At 40.6% G+C, this 18,647-nt stretch overlaps 1 long non-coding RNA gene across 1 annotated transcript; it reads right to left on the bottom strand.

The window, feature by feature from the left end:
• Positions 1 to 1,453: 1,453 nt before the first annotated feature.
• On the bottom strand, positions 1,454 to 18,114 carry LOC117351042. Its single transcript, XR_004537311.1, has 4 exons — positions 17,873 to 18,114; positions 16,768 to 16,996; positions 7,987 to 8,062; positions 1,454 to 3,754 (listed from the first exon to the last, which is right to left on the bottom strand). It is a non-coding gene; the product is annotated as an uncharacterized LOC117351042 (long non-coding RNA).
• Positions 18,115 to 18,647: the final 533 nt, after the last annotated feature.

Genomic DNA, 18,647 nt, shown 5'->3' with positions numbered 1-18,647 from the left:
GGGTCATTTTGAGTCCGTTTATACCCAACCATCTGGGATTTACAAGGGGGGTGCGGAAAAGTTCTCAGCCCAACCAACCCATTTCCTAATTCTGAGTGCTATTCTGCCAGTGTAGTTGAAAAAAGTGTTATTTCTGCAAATTGGTACTTAACAAAATACACCCCCCCCCCTTTACAAAGCCATGAAAGAGATTTTTAGTGCCGACCAGCTTGCTGAATTCTCTGTGTTGCTTCAACGCTCATAGGAACTCTTATGAGCGTAGAGCATTCAGCGCACTGGCCGCTGCTAAAAACCTCTTGCATAGTTTTGTAAAAGGAGGGGGGGGGTATTTTGTTAAGTGCCAATTTGCAGAAATGAAATTCCATGTTTTGACATTGTTTCAGATCATTGATTGAATCATATCCATGTCATTCTCTTCTTGGTTGGGCTGAGAACATTTCATCACCCCCTTATAGTGTGAAGAGTTTGAGTCTCTGGTAACCAGACCTGAGATTGTGATGTCATAATGCCTATTCTACCAATAAGAGCCAACTTCAACATTGATGTCACAAAGGCTTTATTATGCTTGGCTCACTTTTATTACATACAAGGGGGTGCTGAAACGTTCTCGGCCCAACCAACTTCCCAAATTCTGAGCGCTGCTTTGCCACTGTAGCTGAAAAGAGTGTTATCTAATTTCATTAAGCGTCAATTTGCAGAAATGAAATTCCATGTTTTGACATTGTTTCAGATCATTGATTGAACCATATCCACGTCATTCTTTTCTTGGTTGGTCTGAGAATTTTCAGCACCCTCCTCCTATGTGGGTTATCTCAGTAATGGATATTTCCATTTTGGATTGATCATTCCCACTGTGTTTGTTTTGACTTTTGTTATTTGTGAGACTTTTGGTTCTTTCCCTTTTTTGTGGACTTCTTAGATTTTACTATACATAGGCGATGTTGGGGGTGGACAGTAGAGAAATAGAGGAAACGGTCAAAGGTGTGGTGTACCGACTCCACAGCCCTGGTAATTTCACCTGGCAAAGCCCCAAGCTCAAGAGGATGCATTTTGATTCATTCTTTGTAGAAATGAAAATACCTCAGTAAGGACCCTGTTTACAAAGTAATGTCAGGACTTGCTACCATGGCTTTGTAAAAGGGGCCCTAAATGCTGAACCAGTTTAGATAAGCTGTCTGTAGGAGCCACATGTAGTTAATTTGCACTGACTCATCAGTGATTTATTTTTGAGAGGTTCTTGATCATTCCAGAGCAGTTTATCCTTAGAACCAGTCTTTTTGAGTTTATTTTTTATTGAGTATATTTTTCAATTTGTTCTTTATTTTTTAAAAGGTCAACACATTAATTCACAAATAAGACAGCTGGCAACTGAATAGATAATAAATACACTATTCTCTAGGTTGAAACCACATCTGCAACAAATCATGAGGGACTGAAGACAAACAGAAAAATCTCTCTTAGGAAAAATAATCTTTAATTAGGCTTCATGACTCCAATAATCAAAATATTTGCAGTTCTTTTCATTTTCTTCCAGGGTACTTATGTCTTTAAATGCTCCATTGCTTTGAGTTCTAATATTCTTACAGAATGCATTTATTAATTGGTGAAAGCTGCTGCAACTAGGTCATCGCAAACGCTTTTCGTACCACTGTGTTCATAATTCCAAATAATTTTGAGTCATTTTTCAGTTCTCATCTGTGGAAGTTGTTTTAAGACATCATACATAATTTAACAGTCTTTTTACAGGAGCATGCAAGATGATCTTTTATGTCGTTAACTATGAATAGGTTCAAATTTATTGGGAGAGAAAAATAAACTCAAACAGCCTAAAGTGCTGTTAGTGGGGTGGAACAGTGAACCAATAAAACTCCACCTTCTTCAATAAGAATGCCTTGGCTATGCAAGGTTGTGCAACCTATCATGAAAATGCCCTAACTGTGCAGATAGCAAAAGCTTTGTGTCAGTTTTATTGAAAACTTAATAATCCTCAAAAATTTTTGTGAAACACACTAAATACTTGTGAAATTGGCTAAAACACAAGACAAAATATCCAAACTGGATATATAGGAGAAATACTATAAGGATCTCAAGCGCTCACAGCTGAAAGCCCGATGTATTTTTCAAGTCTGATAACCCCCATCATGCACCTTCCTCCCCCTCCTTGAGATTGACAGGAGGGATATCCACTTTCTCCTGCCTCTGATCCCACCCAGGGAGTGTCGGGATTTAGGGTGGGGTGTCAGGGGTTCTGGGGTTCGGCGGCAGGAGGAAGTGGGCATCCCTCTTGCTGATCTCAGAGGGGGCATGCATTTTGGGGGGTGTCAGACAGGAGGGAGTGGGTATCCCTCCTGCTGATTTTGGGGGTTGTATCAGGGCTGCAACAGCTCAGCTGATTTTTATTATTAATTATTATTATTATGTTCTTGTATACCGCCATACCCAAAGAGTTCTAGGCGGTTCATATCAATTAAATTAGGATCCGATCTGAACACGGATTTACAACATTTTGTCGGAATTACAAGCAACGAGGAAGGAAATGTTTGAGTTTTAGCAGGAATTTATCAGAGTTGGATTGTTATTTCATGTGGATGAGCATTTGATAAACCGTCCAATCTGGTTCTATGTCAGTTTGAATTTGAAACATTATTTTGACTATGCATCACACTCATGTGGAACTTTATGGATAAACTTTGAAAAGACTGTTTTATCACCAGTTGGAGAGAAGTGTTTCAAGCCCATTTTCAGAGAAGATAAGTGTCATGATTTTCCTTTAAATAAATACTTGTGTACAGTAATTTTTTTCTCAGAATTCATATACATACATTCAAGAACTTATCCCCCTCCCCCCTGAACGAAATGCCGAGCCCTTCCCCCATTCTATTTCTATGAGCAGCTCAGCAATGCGGCGTGATAAAAAACGGGATTAATTAGGGAGAGCATGCTCCTTGAGATTGTGGTTTGGATTTTATACAGGGTTTTTGGGACACAGATTTCTTCTTCCGCATAGGGAGTTTTTGCTCTGTGTAATTTTTCTACGGACCTTAAAACTTATGATGGTAAAAGGATCTTCATTTAAAGGTAGCAGGAAAATTGGAATATTCACCTAGTGGAGCTTTAAGGTTTTGGTTATTTAAGATTGTAATTTAAGGAACACAGACTCCTGGACGTTCTCTCCAAGGATATAGCAAACCAATTCTAATCTCATCAATTTACATATGCCATGTTGGATATAAAACTCCTTATGGCTATTTCAGACCATTTGTCTGATTGATTTGCATTTGTTCATTCTTGACTTTATTTGACACAAGCTGTGGAATCAACTCATTAGACACCAGATATGCAAAGAGGTGTGGGTTTTTTTCTCACCCTAAGACAACAGCTTAAAGTTCTTTATCCATTGCACAGTTGATGGAAATCAGCTCCTTTGAAATGTTGCAATTGCAGAAAAGTGATGTCTTTCAATATAATGCAACTGCCTCCTTCTTGTCCTTGGATCTGTACAATTTTGCCATAATTTTAAGCTGAAAAATAAGCTCACAAGTCTCCTGAGGTAAGTGGGAAAATATGTCTTGGAAGCTTGCTGTGAACTGGCAACATGTTGTCTTTAGGGTAACAGCTCCGTAACGACTGTCGTTATTTTAAGGTACATTTTTGTGCTTTCCAACATTTGTGTAAGAATGATCTCTCTCTCTCTCTCTCTCTCTGCACAAACTAAATCTCCACAGAAGGTATGGAAAGTCACCAAATTTGGCACCTAGAGAGAAAAGAGAAATAAATGTCTTGGGCAAGTTAAAACGTCAAAAACATTGTCATCATTTCAGGGGGACAAAATCTACGCAAAAAAATTCCTTTTGCTTTTCTATGGGAAGCCGAGTGATCACTCGTAACCGTTCCAAAAGCCCCTCCTGGTCCAGAACAAGAAGAAAAGAAAGTTCTTTCACACACAAATGCCACCCATATCTCCTCCAAACATGAGAGCTGGATTCTCTAACCGGCCTCGGGTTTTTTAGACACTGGTATGTGCCCAAACTCATTAAAAACATTTAAATGTTAACTCAATTTTAAGGCGTCTATTGGTGCCTAAAAGAAATTGGCGCTGTAATTGCGCCTCCATAGGCACTTTAGGCCACCAAACCCAACTATGGGCATGGCTAATACAAGAAGTGGCTTTAGGCAGCCTAAAGCACCTCCTTAGGCACAATTCACGTCGTAGGTAGGTGCCGGAAATGAAGGCCAGGAAAACCTGGCCTATATTTCCGGCACCTACTTTTACTGGAAATGTGATTCTGTACCGGGCACCATCATGTACCACGGTGCTGGTTAGGGTCCGATTTTCTAAATGGCTGCTCTGTGCGGCTGTTATAGAATCAGACCCTTATTCCTCACAATTAACACTCTTCCTAAAATACACCCACAACCACCAAACAACAACAAAAACACTTCACACAAATAACCCCGTATCTCTGCACACAAGACACAGACATCAAATATTCATTACTTTTCCTATGTACAGTATACATAAGTGCTTGTACTGGCGTAGGGAGGGTGAGATGTGCCTGGAGCAGTGGCGTTCCTCCCCTGCCCCCCCCAACCTCCACACACCCCTTCCCCGCACCCTTTTGCTGTGCGTACATCGCTTCCCTTCCCCCATACCCTGTAACATTCCTGGTGTGAGCAGCAACCCCCAACCTGCTGTTGCGCCAGCATTGGCTCTTCCTGTGACATCACTTCCTAGGCACGAGTCCAGGAAGTGACATCAGAGGAAGAGCTGTTGCGACAGCAGGCTGGGGGATTGCTGCTCATGCCAGGAACGTTACAGGGGGTGGAAGGGAAGTGGCAAGGACACATGGCGGGGGGGGGGGGCAAAGGAGCAAGGGGACAGAAAGTAGGACGGGTGCCTGTGCCCTCACCAAGATGGTGCCCCAGGTGGACTGCTCTCCCCACCCCGCCCATGTTTTGTATATAAGTATATATGGCACACTCCTGCTTGCTTTCTACACTTTGAGCTTACATATGAATTTTTTAGACCTGACATACTGCTTCAGTTTTGCTCTGGGCTAAGCCGCAGGGGTGAAAAGGAGCATGTGCCAACATTGTATCACCACACACACACACACAGCTGCTCCAGTTTTTTTTCCCCATCTGACTCCGCAGCAGACGGAGGCTATTAAGCAGAGCGACAGCAGTAGCATTAATTTTACAATGAGAGATTTCACCAAATGAAGAACTAAATTAGAAAAAAAGGCATTAAAGGAACTGCTACAAGGGTTAAACCTTTGCCTAAAGCCTGGAGATTTTTTTGGAAATTCCTCCCCGGAAACCTAGAAAATTTATCCCGTACCTTTAGAAAAGTCAAGGGGAGAACAATTGACTGTAAGCATGGCTGAAAAGTGACAGAAAAAGGCCAGACGAAACACACCTCCAAACACTTGTATTTGTTAACCACATTTTTGCGGTATATAAATAGTTGGTTAGGTGCGCCTAAGTTTTATAGAATTGCAATTTTTTAGGTTCAGGTTCAGACTTAGATTGTGAGCCTTCCAGGGACAGAAAAATACCTGAATGTACATTCTTTGGTAGCTTTCAGGACTGCGGGTGGTATATAAGAAACAGAGCACTTTCTCTTTATTCATGGTAATAAGGTTTCCAAAAATGTCTGCAAACCACAAAATCGTGAATAACGAAACATTAAGTCCATGAGAAAATAGGGGATAGATTCCAGCAGTACAAGTTGCACCTCAAAACCGAGGACAGTGAACCATAGATCCTATTGGGAAAATAGGGTTAGGTTCTAGCATGGGACAGCACATGGAGTACTTGTAATTTACTCTCTGGACACCTGGGAGCCATATCTGGAAGTGAGCACCAGAAGTGAAATGAAAATGAAAGCAAAGAAAGCTGGGGTTAGGGGGGGTGAGGAGGGGGTTTGAGCCGGTCGCAGATATGCAAAATTATGTATCAGGAACATGCAAATAATGAGAATAGACTGTAAAAAAGCATTGATAAATCAGGCCATCAAAGATGGAAAGAAAGCTTGCCACAGATGCAAAAAAAACCCAAATATTTTCTAACATATCGGAAACTGGACCACTGGATGACCCGAGTTAGAAGGAGAACAGTGAGGATAGTAATATAGCAGAGAAAGTGAATAAATTATTTGCTTTGGTCTGCTCAGAGGAAGATGTTGAGGTGTCCACACCAGGAGGTTTCTACTGAGGTGGTGTTTTTTTTTTTTACATAAGAACATATAAATTATGGCGGCTGGGTCAGACCAGTGGTCCATCGTGCCCAGCAGTCTGCTCACGGACAGTAAAACAAATACTTTTTAATATGATGAACTTGTAAAAGATAGGGTCAGAAATGTTAAGGAGTAGAAGGAGAAGAAGTCACTGAGGATGGTAATATAGCAGAGAAAGAATAAATTACTTGCGTTGGTCCACTCTGAAGAAAATGTTAAGATGTCAGAAGGTTTCTATTGAGGTGGCGATTTGAAGGCGCTATGGTGAATCACGGACTAGAGCAGTGTGTGTCGCAGATTCCAGGTGTCCCGTGACACACCGGCTAACTGCTTACAGGACATGCTTGTCAATCATGAGGTAGGCGCCCTTTATAGAATTAGACATAGCGGTGTCTAAATTGGACATAGGGGCTGGTAGGCGTCAAAACCCTAGGTGCCCCCTATTTATAGCAGGGCTTTCTTGGCCTAAGTTAGATGCCTACCAGTTCCCAAGTCCAACTTATGCGCCTACTTGGAAAAGATGCCCTCGATCCACCCTTAACCACACCCACTTTCTAATAGGCACCTTGGACTAGGGCGCCCAGCTGAAAGTGGTAGGCGCCTACTGAGTTAGGCACCTAGAAAGCAATTAATTTTAATTTAAGCCAATTAAGCTTGTTATCGGTACTGATTAGGTTTTTAAAATAATTAAACCCCCCCCTCCTTTTTCTTGAAGCCGCATTTGGGTTTTATATCACTGGCTGCGGTCGTATTAGCTCTGACCCTCATAGGAATTCTATGAGCATCCGAGCTAATGCTACCACATCCGATGATTAAAAAAAACCTACCATGGCTTCATAAAAAAAGGAGGGGGGGGGGTTAGGTGCCTGGATCAGCTAGGTGTGACGATGTAGGTGTCTTTTATAAAATCTGGGCCCTTGTGCCTAATTTTCAGCCCGGCACTTATGCCTGCTGAAACCCAGTGTAAATGCAGGCAATGACCCTATTCTATGTATAACATCACACCTAATTTCTGACCCACTTATACCCCTCCCAAGGCCACGCCTGTCCCAATTAGCACCAATCATTCTTTGTTAATGGCTCACAGATCCAGGCTCTGCATCCAAATTTAGGTGCTCAAATTTTGCTGATCTATATAGAATCCGGGAGTTGTTATTTTTGTCTTCAAGGCCGATCGAGTGCGGGAGATAAATGCCTTTGCTATGAATTGCAGAAAACCGATGATACATTCTGTTGTTAGTGAGAAAAGAAAATGTCACTGTTAAAAAGTCAAAGCTCTTGTTACTGACAGGCTGTATTTACTGGTGAAGTTTATTGCATATCGCCGCTTATAATGGATTTCTTGCTAGATATGTATTTGGGAGAATGCTTCCTAGTGGGGGAAGGGGGAAGAAAGACAGTGTTACTTCAGAAAGGGATCCTTTCACTAAGTTACAGCAATAATTGGCCTTGATGTGCTCTTACATAGGGCATTCCACCCTGCTAAAGCCATTGGGAGTGTGTGGCACAGTGGTTACAGTTAAAGCCTCAACACCATTCCATTACAGTACAAAGGGTCTTTGTCTTTGATCAAATGGCTATTTCAGCCATTTCATAGGCACAATAATGCTTCAGCCAGAGCCAGCAGCATTTGTTTTCTTTACAAAATGTTCTTTACGTGTAAAGCCATAAATAAAGCAGCAAAGATAAAGGATTGTAGTCCATGCAACAGAGTGTATCTGAAAATCTCCAAACTGTGTCCCACCCACCTTGTGGTGCAAAGATCTGTCCATCTCCAGGCCCTAGGCATCTTGACATTCAAGTACTCCATCCTGGAAGGATCCTCTGAAAAGTGCACAGAGCATCAAAACAGCTGGTCAATTAGTCTGCCTTTCACTTACAGTCAGATTGCTTTTTGAAGTCAGCAGTAAATCTATCCCAGTTTCCCACAGATTCTTTGTGCAGACAACTGCAATTAGCATCAGCAACGTTCATGATATTTAAATCCTCTCCTTTCTGTTACTTTTCATATGTGCTTTTTCCGGTGCTCAGCTAATCAACCTTAATGATGCTGGAACAGAGATTTTGATTCTTTATAGTTCACAGATCTTAAAGTTTGGGTTGCTCTCCTCTGTATTCTTAACAGCGGCGATCTATGGTTAGTAGCAATTTCAGAAGGGGAATGCCTGTTTATGTCTGCTGGCATTAATCTTGGGACTTTCATCTGCTCCAGGGGACCCCTAGGTAATAGAAAGTTGTTTATTTGGTGCTTTAATCCCCCAGTGTTTTAAAATCTACTCCTAAAAGGGTACTGGCAAATGTTATTGGGTACTGTGACAACTGGGGAGATATAGATGTATAAATTAAAAAAAAATGGCGGACATATATGTTTGTTGTGTAGACCTCATTGATATTTTAGAAACTATCACATGTGAAAAGGATGCTCTCACTGCACATAACTGCTAATACTACTATTAATAATTTCTTTAGCACTACCAGTGCTTTACAGAGTCACAAAAAAAGACAGTCCCTGCTCGAAAGAGCTTACAATCTAAACAGACAAACAGGATGTCATGGATACAGTTAAGGGGAACCGTTAGTCTGCTGGCTGGGTTGGTGGGCAGAGGGGAGTAAGGTTATGGATATCAAAAAGGTGGATTTTCAGTCTGCTTTTGAACAAGGTGAAGGAAGGGGCTTGGTGGACAAACTCAGATAATTTATTCCAGGCATAGGGGGCAGCTAGATGAAAGGAACAAAGTGTGGAATTGGCTGTGGAGGAGAAGGGTAAAGTTAAGAGCAGCTTATCTGAGGAACGGAGTTCTCTGGGAGGTGTATAAAGAGAGAGAAGAGAGGAGAGACAATGAGAGGCAGCAGAATGAATACAGCAATAGGAGCCAGTGACGTGATTTAAGAAGAGGGGTGACCTGAGGTAGTGAGGCTGGTAGAAGATGAGTTGTGGAGCAGAGGGGGGGGAGATGCGGCACTGCAGAAGAACAGTTAGAAGTAGATTGCAGTAATCAGAGAGGAAGGGGCAAACTTTGGTGACAGGCCTTAGTAGTTTGTTGTATGTGTGTTGAAAATGAGAGGTCGGAATCGAAGATGACCCCAAGGTTGCAAGCAGAGGAGAATGAAGTGTTGACAGCATTATTTACCGAGATGGAAAACTAGCTCTACATTGGAAGATCCTGTTTGGGTCCATACGTGGTGTGGCATAGACGGAGAGTGGGTGTGGAATCATTAGCAAGGCAGCGCAATACCTTACCAATTTACATCAACCCTCACTTCAACCTCTACCGCACCAACAAGAAATCCCGTCGTATTCAGCTGTTCGCCTTCCCCTCACCCAAACTTTGTCACTTCAAAAGATTCCTTGATAGAACTTTCGCCTTCCAAGCTGCCAAGCTGAACCCATGGCTAGCACAAATGATACTAGAGGCCCCCACTTACCTCGGTTTCAGAAAATCACTTAAAACTTACCTATTCCGCAAACAAGACCCAAACTGTTCCCCCCCCTGACAATATCTCCCCAATCTGGCCCCCTTATGAAGCCTTCCCCCCTTTTTTCCCCTCTTTTTTTCCCCTCTTTCCGCATCCCCTGTCTAGTTCAAATAAAGCTGATAAATAATTGAAACTCTGTTATTCTGTAATTCAAATAACAAATCTGTAATTCTGACAAATAATTGTAAATCTGCCTGTCTAAGCAGACCCTAATGTAACTCAATGTAAACCGCCTTGAACTCGCATGGGTATGGCGGTATATAAAAATAAACTATTATTATTATTATTAAGCTAAATGGCTAATTCAGGGTTAACGTGGGAACACTTAAATAGAAGTTGGTAAGCTGTCCTGTATGCTAATGGGAACTTTAATGAATGACCTGCAATAAAAAAATACTACTATAACAAGAAACTATATATTATAAATAGATGCTAATTTGGGGAAGGCACTGCCTACTTGTACTGTTAACTTAGCTCTATGTAATATTTCAGGACAATATATTTAGAACATTAGAGAAGAGCTAGATTCTTATTTTTACAGAGCAAGTTTGTTTACAAAATTATGCAGGCAAAGCAGTAATTTTAGCTACAATTAAGGGATCTTTAAACAAGGAGAATGTGCCACAAGATAAAATATTGTTAGAGAGAGAGACTGACTAATTATGCTGGAAGAAAGTAAGTCACTCTGGTAATGGAGGTCTTGTGTCTGCACGGCGACACCAGGAAGTATTTCTTCACGGAGCGAGTGATTGATCGGTGGAACGGGCTTCCAGTGCAGGTGATCGAGGCCAGCAGCGTGCCAGATTTTAAGAATAAATGGGACGCCCATGTGGGATCCCTAAGAGGGTCAGGGCAAAACACTAGCTAATCTTAAGGGGAGGGTCTATAGTGGGCAGACTTGATGGGCCTTGGCCCTTTTCTGCCGTCATCTTTCTATGTTTCTATGTTTCTATGAGATAATGGTCCTTTGCTGGAAGAAAAGTTCTTTAATTGCAGAATGGCTGCGAGTGAAACATGGAGACTTAGGGCCTCTTTTGCAAAGCCGTGCTAGCGGCTGCCCTGCGCTAACGGCCCCGAAGCCCATAGAGATTTAAAGGGCTTCAGGGCTTCAGCGCGGCTTTGTAAATGAGGCAGTTAGATGCAGAGGAGATTTCCAGCAAGATGATCCCAAGAGGAGGAAGCTTAGGTGAATGAGCTCCAGGAGCTAGGATCAGGTGGTACATTTTTAAAATTTTATTTATTTATTTATGAATTTTCAAATTACATTCCAAATACACTTGTACAGAAAGTTGGCTAGTCAAAATATTACTTTTCTTAAAAGTATAAATCATATTACACCTTAACACTCCTAAGAACAGAAGAAATATAAATTTTGGGCCAACTCAGCTCAAGTCCTCTATATTTGAATCCAAGATTTCACATAAGCGAGACAAGAAACAAGAATGTAAATCTATATATTTAGGATGTGCTTTTACATAGAGCTGAGGTAGGAGTGACATATTAAAACTATGGAGCACTTGATTTTTTCCCCCATCCAGTCGGGACAAGGCCAAAAAAGCAGTTAATTCTTGAGGTTCAAAGAAAACATATTTAACCGAGCGTTGGCAAATAATACACTTGCAAGGGTGTCTCAAGTAGAATGTAGCCCCCAATAAAATGACCCCTGGTCTCAAAAGAAGAAATTCTCGACAACGCTTTTGAGTTTCTCTTGAGAGATCAGGAAACATTTGAATTTTACATCCAAGAAACTCTTTCTGTTTATTTTTAAAGAAAAGCCTCAATAGCTGTACTTTATCAATTGAGAGAGCTACAGTTAATATCATTGTAGAAGGTGTTATTATATCCTTATCTGACGTTTCCAGAATTTCCGATACATTCAGCGGTGCTTGATCAGATATTTTTGACTGTAATTGAGTCCCATTCTTATTTATTAAGTAATCCACTTGAGAGAATGGGGGACTTGCAGAGTTTCTACCAAGTATCTCCCTAGGAGCTACCGTTGTTAATGTAGGAAAATTAACTACTGAATGGGCACTTAATACCTTTGGTTTTTGGCTTTCAGGGTCAGATTCTCAAAACTAAAATCTACCTTTAACGTGCTCCGTAGAACCAGATTCCAGCCGGTTTAGCGTGCATGTATGTTAGTGGCAAATTATCAAAACAGCTTGCCAAGGCCTTTTACGAGTTTTCTAGCAGTGTCCGATACTGCCATGTAAATGTAGTACAACAAGGTCATTAAAATGATCACTCCGAGAAAATTTCTGTCATCACCGAGAGATTCTCTAACCTTATTGTGCCACATTTGCGGCCAAAATTTGCTGACAAGTCTGAGCTGTCGTTGCCTTACTTTCTGATCAGTGCCTGAGCACCGATTGGCTCAGGCACTGACAAGAAAGTAAGGCTTGACAGCTCAGACCTCCCCCCCCCCAAATTAAAATAATAATAATAAAAAAAAATTGAAGATTGGCACTGTCATATCACACAATCACCTGACACAGCTAATTTTCACCATCACCACAGCAGCAGGAGAGATACCCACTCCCTCCCACTGCTGAAGTCAAACACCCCCACGGCAGTGGGAAAGATGCCCACTCCCTCCCGCCGCCGAAGTCAAGTACCCCCACAGCAGCAAGAGAGATGTCCACTTCCTCCTTCCTCTAAGCAATGCCCCCCCAAAACCCCTCTCCCAGCAGTGGGAGAGATGATCACTCCCCCCTGACACCCCCATGCTTCTAACAAGCAAGAGCAAAAGTGGAAATGTCCAATCAGAATGGTGCACAAAAAGTGTCTTTCAACTGCAAGGCTGTGTTGGTTTGTAGCGTCACAAGATTCGGAGCAACGGTTTGATCGTTGTGCTTTAGAGCATATTTATCCAATTGATACCTAAAGACTCCTAAGACTCCTGATGCAGGTCGGGTGGCCGAAACATGATCATGTCAAGTCATTGAGCTACTTTGGATGAAAGAGATATTTTGGATGAATAAAGACATTTGGATTTATCAGATGAGTTGAAAGACACTTTTTGTGCACCATTCTGATTGGACATTTCCACTTTTGCTCTTGCTTGTTTGATTTTTGTGGATTTGTTTCCCCTGTTTTAGTGTACCCCCATGCTTCTGACATCCCCCCCCCCGACCCCCTTACTTTATTTACGATGGCTGGCTACTCCCTCCGGTCAGCAGGCCCACCTCTTCAAAATGGTGGGCCTTCTGTTATACTCATATCTTTGGATTTATTTTGATATGTCTGACTCACTCCTGCTCAGAACTACCCACAGTTCAGACTCCCTCCCATACAATTAAACATTAAAGTTGACATACCACTAAAGTTATAATCTGGGAAGTTGGTTTCCATGCTCTGATGTACTCAACACAATAATAATACATAGATTATGAGAATATGTGTTGAAGAGTTAATTATGTTATTTTGATTTTATCTGCAATTATATTGTGTTGGCATAGATACCACATATCACTCCTGAAGACGTCAGTATGATGAAACTCAGGTCTGGGTAGAGGGAAAGTCTGAAAATCCAAGTTGGTGAATGGAGCACAGGGTGTATTTTACCACAGAAGGAAAACTTCCTGCTCAGCCGCTATAGCAAATGAACAGCAATGCAAGTTGAGGCGGTGTGAGTGCCTGCTGATTTTCAGATAAGTGCCTTGCTTCAACTTTACACTCATACTGATATTTTGGAACATATGGGACAATTGAAGTGTCATGATGGTCCCCTTGATAACTGCTTAGCGGCTCGCTTGCAGGAACTGAACACTTCAAGCTAATTTTCACAAACTAATTTTCATGAGTAGATTCAACATACAAGGGGAGTGTGTAGCACAGTGGTTAAAGCAACAGCCTTAGCACCCTGAGGTTGTGGGTACAAACCCACGCTGCTCCTTGTGACCCTGGGCAAGTCACTTAATCCCCCCATTGCCCCAGGTACATTAAATAGATTGTGAGCCCGCCAGGACAGAGTACCTGAATAAATTCATGTAAACTGTTCTGAGCTCTCTTGAATACATAAATAAATAAAAGTATTGATATAACATTATGAAATAATTATATATATTGGCTATCCCTGCTGAGAGTCTCCTATAATTATTACCCCATTGATTCCCATTATTTTTAATAAATACTAGAAGAATTAAAAATAGTGTATTCCAACACCATTAACTTCAAAAGATTACTGTGCTTGCCGTTTGGATTATTATACTTATGTCATACTCAATGTGGAGGAATAATATAAAGCTAAACCCCCTTTTGCTCGGTCACACTGATCACAAGCTCACTAAACACAACTATGACATAATGCATAGAATAGAGAACATTGATGAATAATGAACAAAGTTGGTAATTAATAAGATCAGTACAATCAGAGGGATTTATAAGTATAATGATGGTCCCCTTTTGACCTCACTGTGGCTTCAATGCAAGAGATTAGGCATTGAAACTAATATACACATTAGTAATTTATTTTATTTTTATTTTCATAGTTTGGACAATTGAATTTAGATCCAGTGATTGCTATATTTTATGTTAAAACACACACTGGAATTTATAGGAATTAAACTCCTGAAAGTAGTTAGTTATTTTTTTACCACAAGACAAGTCCAACAGGACAAGATCTCGCAAACACCGAACAGCAGAGAAAGCACTGGGAATGGATAATGAGCAATCCACAAAAGCCAGCATGATGAGTCAAAGCCTTGTTTATTTTAATCCAGGATGTACAGTAACATGGACCCGACACAGTACTGTGTTTCGGCGAACATAAGCGCCTGCATCAGGGGTCACTGCAAATTGGAATTCATAAAGCATAATGACTTCTTTGTTGATGCAAAAATCCAAATCGACAGAGTACAAGGTTCGTGCGTAAAAGCAACTGAAAAGAGTCAGAAAAGTAGTTATTTTATTTTATACTGCATGGCTTTCTGTTAGCATTAACTCTGTAGGACGGATCTGAACTAATCTGGCTTTTTTAGGTTTATTGATTATTGCAGTATTTGTGGTGCTGGGTTTTTTCTAAGTAGGTGCTTATTATGTGTCTCGTGGAAGTTACTGCTATTTTGGATGGCAGAATTGCTCTAAAAGCCCTGATTGACATTTATAGTGTTTTGGATTACTTCACAGTATGTCTAGTAGTAGATTTTGGATTTAGATCACACCTTTATAATTAATAGCTCAAGACAAGTTGCATTCAGGGACTGTAGCTATTTCCCTGTTCCCGCAGAGGGTTAAGTGACTTATCCAAGATTTCAGGGAGCAGCAGTGGCTTCCCTTGTTCTCAGCCTGCAGATCTATTATAATACAGATTAATTTTTCAAGTAGCAAATTTCATAATGTTATATCAATACTTTTATTTATTTATGTATTCAAGAGAGCTCAGAACAGTTTACATGAATTTATTCAGGTATTCTGTCCCGGCGGGCTCACAATCTATTTAATGTACCTGGGGCAATGGGGGGATTAAGTGACTTGCCCAGGGTCACAAGGAGCAGCGTGGGTTTGTACCCACAACCTCAGGGTGCTAAGGCTGTTGCTTTAACCACTGTGCTACACACTCCCCTTGTATGTTGAATCTACTCATGAAAATTAGTTTGTGAAAATTAGCTTGAAGTGTTCAGTTCCTGCAAGCGAGCCGCTAAGCAGTTATCAAGGGGACCATCATGACACTTCAATTGTCCCATATGTTCCAAAATATCAGTATGAGTGTAAAGTTGAAGCAAGGCACTTATCTGAAAATCAGCAGGCACTCACACCGCCTCAACTTGCATTGCTGTTCATTTGCTATAGCGGCTGAGCAGGAAGTTTTCCTTCTGTGGTAAAATACACCCTGTGCTCCATTCACCAACTTGGATTTTCAGACTTTCCCTCTACCCAGACCTGAGTTTCATCATACTGACGTCTTCAGGAGTGATATGTGGTATCTATGCCAACACAATATAATTGCAGATAAAATCAAAATAACATAATTAACTCTTCAACACATATTCTCATAATCTATTGTGTTGAGTACATCAGAGCATGGAAACCAACTTCCCAGATTATAACTTTAGTGGTATGTCAACTTTAATGTTTAATTGTATGGGAGGGAGTCTGAACTGTGGGTAGTTCTGAGCAGGAGTGAGTCAGACATATCAAAATAAATCCAAAGATATGAGTATAACAGAAGGCCCACCATTTTGAAGAGGTGGGCCTGCTGACCGGAGGGAGTAGCCAGCCATCGTAAATAAAGTAAGGGGGTCGGGGGGGGGGATGTCAATTAATATTTAACTAACAATAGTTAATTGAAATAAAGACACTATGCAGTGCAAGTTTGTTTAATATTTTAGAGGAGACATAAGAGCAATTACATTTTTCACTGCGGAGCCATAGTTGATAACAATTACCAGCACTAGAAATCAATAAGATATGTGTTTCTCTTGATATTAACAACCACACAGAGTGAATAGAGAACGCTGATGAACAATGAACAAAGTTGGTAATTAATAAGATCAGTACAATCAGAGGGATTTATAAGTGTAATGATGGTCCCCTTTTGATCTTAGTGTGGCTCTAATGCAAGAGATTGGGCACTGAACACTTATATGCACATTATTAATTTATTTTATTTTTATTTTCCCGTAGTATAAAATAACTAGCCATAAATTTAAAATATTAACATGTAGAGAAATGTTAAACTGAATTCCTAAGAAGTCACAATGCGACTCCAGAGAAAAAGAAAAAAAAAAATGATACAAGTTGCAAAATATAAAAATAGCAGAAGTAAATTTCAAAAACTGACACGTTCCAATCATTACACTATAAGTTAACAAATACAAATAGAACAAAATTTAGATAATATGATATCATTTTATTGGACTAAATACATTTTCCAGTTAGGTTTCAGTGGCCACAACCTCTTTCCTCAGGTCAGGAAAGTATACACTTCTCCCTCCGTATCGAAGGGGGTTAGGGGCAGAGCCGGCCCGCAAATATTAAAAAACCACAAATAATATCCGGGCTGGCTCTGACCCACCCCCCGCTTCCCCCCGGCATCCCTTAAGTCTTACCTGGTGGTCTAGCGGATTTTCGGGGCAGGAGTGATCTTCTTCTGCTCCTGCCCTGTGCAGATCACTCATAGGAAATGGTTGCCGTGAGCTCCTCCTCTGACATCACTTCTTCTTCCAGGGCAGAGCCTGCAATTGGGAGTAGGAGTCAAGCGGCCCCCACAGTCTTTTTTTCTTCAAGTTTCAAGTTTCAAGTTTATTTCGCTCTTGATGAATCGCCTATTTCGAATTTCTAGGCGATGTACATAATATAATAAAGAAACTTTAACATAGTAACATAAAATTCCAATAATAACTAACATGAAAAAAAAGGAAAGGAGGTAAAGTTACAATAAGGGTAAAGAAAAAAAGGGAAAAACAAAAGGTAGGGTAAACAATTCCAAGGCACACTTTGTGAATATTAATTAAAACAGAATAGAAAATTTTAGAATTTTTAAAGGTCATAAGCATCCTTAAACAAATAAGTTTTTTAAAAAATTTTTTGTTTTTCCACCACAGTAGTGGCAGCAATTTTGGTGGGAGATGGATATTTAGGGGTGCCATGGAGACCCTGTAGACCAGGCTGTATAAGAGTTGCTTTCCAGCAAGGGCTTATGGGAAATTTGGGAGATTATGGATCAATGCTAGTTGTTATACGTAGAACAATGGGTACCTGCATAGGCAGCAGAACACTTTTTTGTTTGGGGGTCCGCAAGCTCCGCCCCAGACCCCACCCAAGCTCCACCCTAAACCTTGCCCCCATAATCACACTAATTTTTTTCATTCATTTTTCATATATACACACATACACAAAATAATCTTATATATAATACATAATGGTTAACCACAAAATTAAACTACACAAAGCACACTGTACGTATGCTTAACAACATTCATTCCTACCAAAAAACAAGATAACCCCATGCAAATACAGGACCAAAAACTAAAAGTACTAATATACAATATACAAACGAAACCCTAAGATTCAAGACTGCATGCAATACAATCCCCAGAGAAATAGAAACAAATGCATTTCTTCCTGAACAGTGCGAAATATAGACAGCAGATGTCATTTCTCAAAACTGACACAATTCAATCACTAAATTGAAAATAAAATCATTTCCCCTACCTTTGTTGTCTGGTGATTTTGGTTTTCAAACCTTCTTTTCCCAGTCTCTGGCTGCACTTCATTCTGTCTGTGCTCTTAACTGTATATCCATGGCCACCTTATCCATTTGCTGGTTTTCTCTCCTTCACTTTCTGCCATACATCCGTCTTTAACAACAAAATGGCACAGGGTAATGTGTGAAACAAAGGAGATAAGAAACAGTATACAAAAAGTATACCAAAAATACAACACTAATGCAGCTTATCCTCTACTACTTCAGACATATGATATAGGAATTAAACAGTAATTGACAATGCTTCCTTTATGCTCAGGGGGTTTGCTTGCCCTCCTTATCTGAGAATTGTTCTTCAATGATTGCATGGAATTTTTTGTCTGACAACTCTGACCACAAGGATTTCTCGCTGGTGACTCATCATCAGCGTAGTGTTTTAGAAGCCCTCAAATAGGGTCTCCCGAAGCAGATTACAAAACGGGGCCACGTTGGGACCCCTAAGAGAAGTGATATCATCATCTTTCACTTAGTGGTCAACTCAAATAGCTGTGTTAAGTTGGGTTATTTTTTTAATTTTTTGAACTACACAGAGCTTTGATTTATGAAGTATGTTACTTTGCACAGCTGTTTATTGCCCAGCTAACTCCATGCAATGATTGAAGAACAACAATTCTCAGATAAAGGAGGCAAGCAAACCCCCTAATAGAATCTTGCACATCTCTGCGCATAAAGGAAGCATTGTCAATTACTGTTTAACTCCTATATCATATGTCTGAAGTAGTA

The sequence above is a fragment of the Geotrypetes seraphini genome, chromosome 17 (genome assembly GCF_902459505.1).
Source record: "Geotrypetes seraphini chromosome 17, aGeoSer1.1, whole genome shotgun sequence".
NCBI lineage: Eukaryota > Metazoa > Chordata > Amphibia > Gymnophiona > Dermophiidae > Geotrypetes > Geotrypetes seraphini.
This window is presented reverse-complemented; position numbering and strand designations above follow the sequence as displayed.